The following is a 7,100-nucleotide window of genomic DNA, read 5'->3' as shown; positions in this document are numbered from 1 at the left end:
AGCCTGGGAAAAGGTTGCCCAGAGCCATTGTGCAATCTCCATCCTTGGCAACATTTAAGATACAGCTAGACATGGCAGCCAACCTTACCTGCTGTGGAAATTTTCAGAGTTTTTTGGCTAGGTGATGTCCAGAGGTCCCTAGCAATCTAATTTATTGTGCTATTTTAATAATATCCATTTTAAATTAGAAGAGAAATTTTTGTCATCAATGCATGAGGCTGCAGCATAGCTTTTCCAGGGCTTAACCACTCACTCCAAACAATTTTTTTCTGTATGCCAGTCATAATTCCCTTTGCTGCAGCCTGTGACTTTCACCTCTCCTGCTTTTACTGTGTACCCTTGAGAAGAGCCTGTCTCTGTCTTCTCTATAAATTCCCTTCAGGCCCTTGAAGATAGCAGTTCGATCTTTTCAGTCTTCCCTTCTCCAAATCAAACAACCTCAGCTCACATCATACATCACACAATTGCAGCTCCTGAACCTTGTCACTCTCCCGCTGTTATCTCCCTTGCACTGTGTGGCCCCAGGCTGTGAAGTTTCATACCCATTTGCTCTTGTGCCAGAACGGACTTTTTGCTCACCCCTGTACTCTGCACACTGATGGAAAACCACCCTACCCTCTTTTGACCCTTCATCTTGCCAGATACAGCACACCTTTTTAGCCTCCTCCCATGTGACTGGATTGTTAGTTTCCAGATCACCGTGGCAAAATTTCCTTCCACATGGCTGGATGAATACTTTATCTTGAACAAGGTTAAATGAGGATTAACTGGTCCACACTTATAGGAGGACTTATGGGAAGTCTACAGAAACTTCAATCGTTCTTTTCTCTTCCTTTCTGGTTTAGCATCCTCTAGTGTAACACATCTCTGGACTTGTGTGTTACAGCTGCAGCTCTGCAGCCTCTGTTTTATAGATCAGGGCTGATCTCAGGTGAGTAACTGTACCAAGTATTCTAGATAATGCCTTGTGAGACCTTTTGATACCACTAGCTCTTCCTTAGCCCTGTTGGAAACCCCAACTTCAGTATAGCCTAGAAACTTCCTTTGGCACTGGCAGCTGGTAAGCACCCTGGGCAGATTTCAACTGCCTAAAAAAAGTGATTATCCTGTCCTGTGAGAGATGGCTGACCTTCTTCAGTTGAGACTCTTTCTCTAGGTTAGAGGGAGAACCTGGTAAACAAGCTAGACCCACAAGCTCATCATTACACAGCTGAAGGTAAGTAAATTAATATCATATCCTGTGACCAATTAAAACAGTCACATTTTTCATTCTCCCCTGTCACTTCCATCTGACAAGCTCTAGCACTGCAAGACAAATTCTTGTCATTAGTCATCCATTGTCTGACCTTGATTTCTTTTTTTTTTTTACTCTTTCCATTTCTGTCACACAGGTGCTGCTGTTTATTTCTATCAGTTATCTCTTTCTTCTTCTTTACACACAAAGCCTCTCAGTGTCACATAGGCAGCAAATTTATCATCATGTGACAGCCTCTGATGGGGTCAGGTAGAAGCGAAACAAGATAATTTACAACATTGCAATCTCATAATGGAAAAACAATACCAATAATTTGCTATCAGCCAACAAGTTCTTTTTCTATCACAAATAATTATTGCTTACCCCTTTCCTTAGAAAATGAGTAACTGACTAGTGTTGCACCATCCCCTCACCTCAGCAATCTTAATTAACATATGATAATTAACATATGAGACCACATTAAATGTGCTAGAAAAATCCCAACATTAGCTTTACTGCATCTCCTTCACCTTAAAAAAACAAAATAAACCCAACAAGCTACCACAAGAAAATGCCGTTCAGATCTTTGCTGAAGTCATGGAAGAATGTGGAACTATACAACCTGAATATCAGAGATATTTTAATAAAGAAGTTGACAGCTGAGTGGGGTCCCTGAATCAGGTTTCTAATCACTTCACAGCAAATTCTCTTTATCGTTTTTCTCTCTTTTCCATTTTACATTTCACAAACATTGACCAGATAAAATAACTATTTCAAAATTTCTTGGGGCATAATTTTGCAGGGCCAAGTTAATGATTGTGAGTATCAGTTATAGTAGTAGAGGGAAAAAGAAAACATGCACACACACAAAAAATCTTTTTAACACCTAATTCAAGAAGGCCTATTTTAAAACATTTGAAGATGGCAATTCACTAGACATCAGTAAAGATTTTTGCCTCAAGGTCTCTTCTTTGTTTCCCATTTCTTTATGTAGTTAAATCAGCAAGGATAAATGTCTACAGACAAAATTATCTTACATCAAACAAATATTGACATGACTTTTAAGGTCAGTTGCTGCAAGGCCAGAATTTAAAAACAAATTAAATTTGATGTATGCCATTTCAAAGGTCAGTTAGAAAGGTATAAGTTGCACCCATTTTACAATGCAGCCCCCAGGGAGGCAAACATATTGAATGCTGTGGAGAGACATTGCTATAATGAAGATAATTACAGTAATAGGTGAGTAGATAATAGGAGCTTAATTAGATCAGAACAAGCATGTTATTTAGAGAAAAAGAAATCACAGTGTATGAAATTAAAAGTAAATTACAACAATTCAGGTCAGTTGGTAGTTGGTAGTTGAAGTGCTTTACTGTATCTTTAAAGGGACTGAGATATTACAGCAAAAGACAGTATAATTGTTTCATTGTCATCCAGCAAAGTCCAGTGTCACTGTATATGAAATGTCTCTCCCAGAGTATTGCTGTTCTGATAGAGGCTGTGCACACATTTAATTTCCTGATTTTCCTTTCTAATCTCAATCATTTTCAATAGTAGAATGATGGCACGAATGCTTTCTTATTACTCGAGTAGCTTAAGCAATAAGTAAGTGTCCATCCAGGACTGGAAAGGAAGAAGTTCTATGAGATGGGCAGACCAAGGTGTTAAAAGGGCAATTGTGAAGAATGTTAGTGTCCATATGAGCTGGTACGCCGTGCTGGATGGTACCACTTGGTTTTGTCACTGGAAAAAGCAACTCCCGCCTTCCCTCAGGCAACTGTTCCCAATATTACTTTTTGCTAAATTATTCCCATTTAAAATGTTTGTGAATTTTCTGCCTTTAAAAATGCATATCTGACCAGCAGTCAGCCTGTAATCCACAATGCTACTGCTCTGCTCTGCCACATGACCCCCAAAGGAGAATGAAAAAGGGAGTAAGAGGGAAAGAGATTTCCCAAAATGTCATTGTCCTGCACCCTGGACAGCAATTTATCTCACATGGACTGTGATTTATTAGTATTCTGTGGCCCTTCGCATAGGTGAAACTAGCTTTATGAGATGCTTAATGGTTTAGCAGAGTAAAACAGGAGTGAAAAACAACGCACACTGCAAGGTACACCTTTAACACGTAAATGCCAACCAGGACAGCTGTGCTGTCATTGCATCATTAGTTTACAAAAGTGACTTTCACCACCAGTTCACTCTAGTGAACAGCTTTTACTCTGCAGCTAGCACAGCTCAGGGCTGAGACAGCCACCAATATTTGTGCTGTCATGCAAGCTCTCAACTATTCAAATACCACTGTCAGGCAATGTAGAGGCCCTCACAAGAGTCTTGTCCTGTTTTCTCAGCTAGACAGACAGTGGCCATTAAGCGAAAACACGACAGTTCTGACCCTCTGTAAATTAACATGGAAGGATGATCGTTCAGAGGTACACATACTGTCCTTTCATGGCTTCTCGTACAAAAGTAACTGAAAACACCTTTAAAAATAAGAGTGACTTTCTGAACATACCTTTGAAACAACAATAGTACGCAACAGTTCCCCAGAGAGTAGTCCAATATTGCCAATGGACATTCTGTACACCCTAAATTGGCTATTCTTATCTAATTTTGTCTTATTCACTTGTATTACAGCCTTAGGCCACTTATCTCGGTTCTGAAAAGAAGATATTCTACTGTTCATGAGTGAGGTGACTAACTCCTGCCATCTAGAGGGTGGTTTCTAGAACATAGTCGAGGCAGGTACAGTATCACAGGATAAAACAAAACTGCTTAAAATCTATTAAAGTGAGACAAAAATAAAAATCTCAGTGCCTGCCTAAGATTACATATTATGTATGCAAAAATGTCCATTAAAATGAGAATAATTGTCATGTCTCTGAGTGTCCTTTCTTCAGCAGCTGAGCTCATTCATGGAAGTACATTAGCTGACTGGACAATTATTCTAAACTAGATCAAAACTTCCTGTTTGTCGGTTTTCCCCCCAGTGCTATATTATTTATTCTCATTGTGTTCTTGCTTTCATGGCTGCCTGATACAGACGAGAATTGTCACAACCAGAATTAAAGAATGTTAATGGTTAATGGCAGTCATTAAGAAAAGTGAGAATGGCACAAAAAACCCTCTAAGGTCTTACAAAAGACTATATTTTCTACTTAGATTTTTTAGTTAAATACTATGTAGTCACAGTTATCGACAATTAAAAATTACTTCCCCACATGCTTTCTTACAAAGGAGAAATGTCCAGTTAAGTAATCACCATGTAAACAATACTGCTGTTTTCTGTGTCCCACTAACCTGGTAAGAAGATTACATCTTGAAGCAAAGCATGATAAGCAAATAATTTGTTGGGGGAGATACAACCCTGGCCTCACAAAAGTTACAAGAGTCTTCCTGGAATGGCAGTGGTGGCCACTGAATAAATGGCACACACCTCTCTCATTAAGTGAAATCAGATTCCACTACTAGCAGCCAGCTTTCAATACCAATGACGTATCCAAGTACAACATGAAGCAATACAACCACCCTGCCTGAGTGAATGGATCGTTAAAGCACACAAAAAATAAAACAGCGCTCCAAGACTTATTTATATGAAATACATATCAGACCTTTCCTAGACAAAAGACTATGAAATACACTGGATTGTAACTATTCCACGATCCTTGCAATCACTGTCATTTAAATATCTATACCATACATCATCTAGTGATTTTCACAAAGGGTTTTCCAGACAATATGCACAAGAGCGATAAACATGCTTGAAAGGGAAATGACCGACATTAGAATGACTCAAAGACATCCTCACAATTCCTCTTGTGTTGTGTGTCATTTAGGAGGAGTAGTTAAGTAAGAGTTCATCGTAGATACAAAGAAAAGAGAGCAGCAAGTCCATATTTCATACCCCCTCAGGCCTCATGCAGTATTCATGTGTGCCAGCCAAACCAAGTTCCAGAGTTTGCAACTCTTGCGGAACTCCAGCAAGCAACACCACTAGGTTACAGACCTCCAAGTGGCTGAGTTGGAGAATGAGCAGAAACTGCTGAGAAATAGACTGAACTCTCCTGAAGGGCAAGATGATCTATGATAAAGCGGGACTTGCATAAGCTCAGGTGGGACAGAGCTTTGTGGAGGGTTTTTAATGGTACAGATATAATTTCCCTTTCTAAGCTACATTCTATTTCTGCCATTAAGATTAAACAATACTTTATTCTGAAAACAGATGGAGCCACTGATGAAAGATTTCAGAGATAACTTTTCAGGTCCCAGCCAACCCTGATCAATTACAACCACAACTAATTGTTGCAGTTACTATGCCCTAACATTTGGTCTCTCTCAAGTGAAAACTGTGAGGCAATCACTATGAAAGGAAACCAAATTAGAGGATGGAACAACTGCTGAACAATAACATCCATGCAAACAGTTTATAGAACCTTTTTCAATGATTTCACAACCACAGTGAAACAGACAGCATATTTTATGTGAAGAGAAAGATTACTTTATTTAGGACCTGCAAAATAACAACAAAAGAGATTTTTTTTTTCCTAATTCTCTTCAGGACACTGACATTTATGTAGAGACAGAAGTTCTGGCTTTTTCTTTTCTTCCTTTTTTTTTTTTTGTCCAAGGAGATGCAAGCACATGCAAACGCAGTTTGTGTTATAACACCAAGTATTCAGCAGTACACAAGATGCAGGTGCTAATCACTCCCACTGAAGATACTGTCTCTGGAATCCATATATTTACTATTTTTCATCATGTCTCTTTCCAAAACTCTAGCAACACCTTTCCCTGCAATATGGAAATCATGTCCTTTCTTGGTTCCCTTCTATTTGATGCCCAACCTACAGACACTGGACTTCAGAGAATGAAAAAATTGTTTAGGTTGGAAAAGACCTATAAGACCATCAAGTCCAACTGTAAACCTAACACTGCCAAGTTCACCGCTAAACTGTATGCCTCCTGGAATGTGACTTAACCCCTTCCCTGAGCAGCCTTTTCTAGCGCTTGACAACTCTCTCGGTGAACTAATGTTTTCTAGTATCCAAACTAAACCTCTCCTGGCACAACTTGAGGCCATTTCGTTTTGTCCTATTGCTTGTTACTTGGGAGAAGAAACCAACACCTGCATCACTACACCCTCCTTTCAGGTAGTTCTAGAGAGCGATAAGGAAAAGCCTCCTTTTCTCCAGGCTAAACAGAGCCAATTCACTAGCTGCTCCTCGTAAGACCTGTGCTCCAGACCCTTCACCAACTTTACTGCCCTCCTCTGAACATGCTCCAGGATGTCTATGTCTTTCTTGTAGTGAGGGGACCAAAACTGAACACTGTATTAGAGATGTGGCCTCACCAGCACTGAGAACAGGGAGACAATCACTTCTCTGATCCTGCTGGCCACACCATTTCTGAAACAAGACGCTGTTGGCCACCTTGGCACACTGCTGGCTCATGTTCAGTCATGTATCAACCAATACCCTGATGCTGTGAAAAGCCAGACTCAATAATCAATGCCAATTTGATTATTAAGTAAGGAATCCTTTAATGCAACGTCAAGCTCCACCTAATGTGCATGCAACCTCCAGGACAATTCACAAAGGCAATATACAGTCGAAGGACACATATTCATCACTTTTCCTGGAACAGGCGTGCGTATTATAATCAGTTCCCAGGATTTATTTACATAAGTTTCTTCTCCTTGGGGCACGTGCTCTGCCCTCTTTGGGGGTCTTCTTCAGGAGCCTCTGGATGAAAGATGTAGATCTTCCTCACAGCTGAACTTTTCAACTCTCCTTCTTGCACGTGCTCTTAGACTCCTTGGGTACCTCTTCAAGGTTACATCTGGTCCTAGCCTGTTTTTCTTTCTCCT

This window comes from Cuculus canorus, chromosome 4 (genome assembly GCF_017976375.1).
Source record: "Cuculus canorus isolate bCucCan1 chromosome 4, bCucCan1.pri, whole genome shotgun sequence".
In the NCBI taxonomy this organism is placed as follows: domain Eukaryota; kingdom Metazoa; phylum Chordata; class Aves; order Cuculiformes; family Cuculidae; genus Cuculus; species Cuculus canorus.
This window is presented reverse-complemented; position numbering follows the sequence as displayed.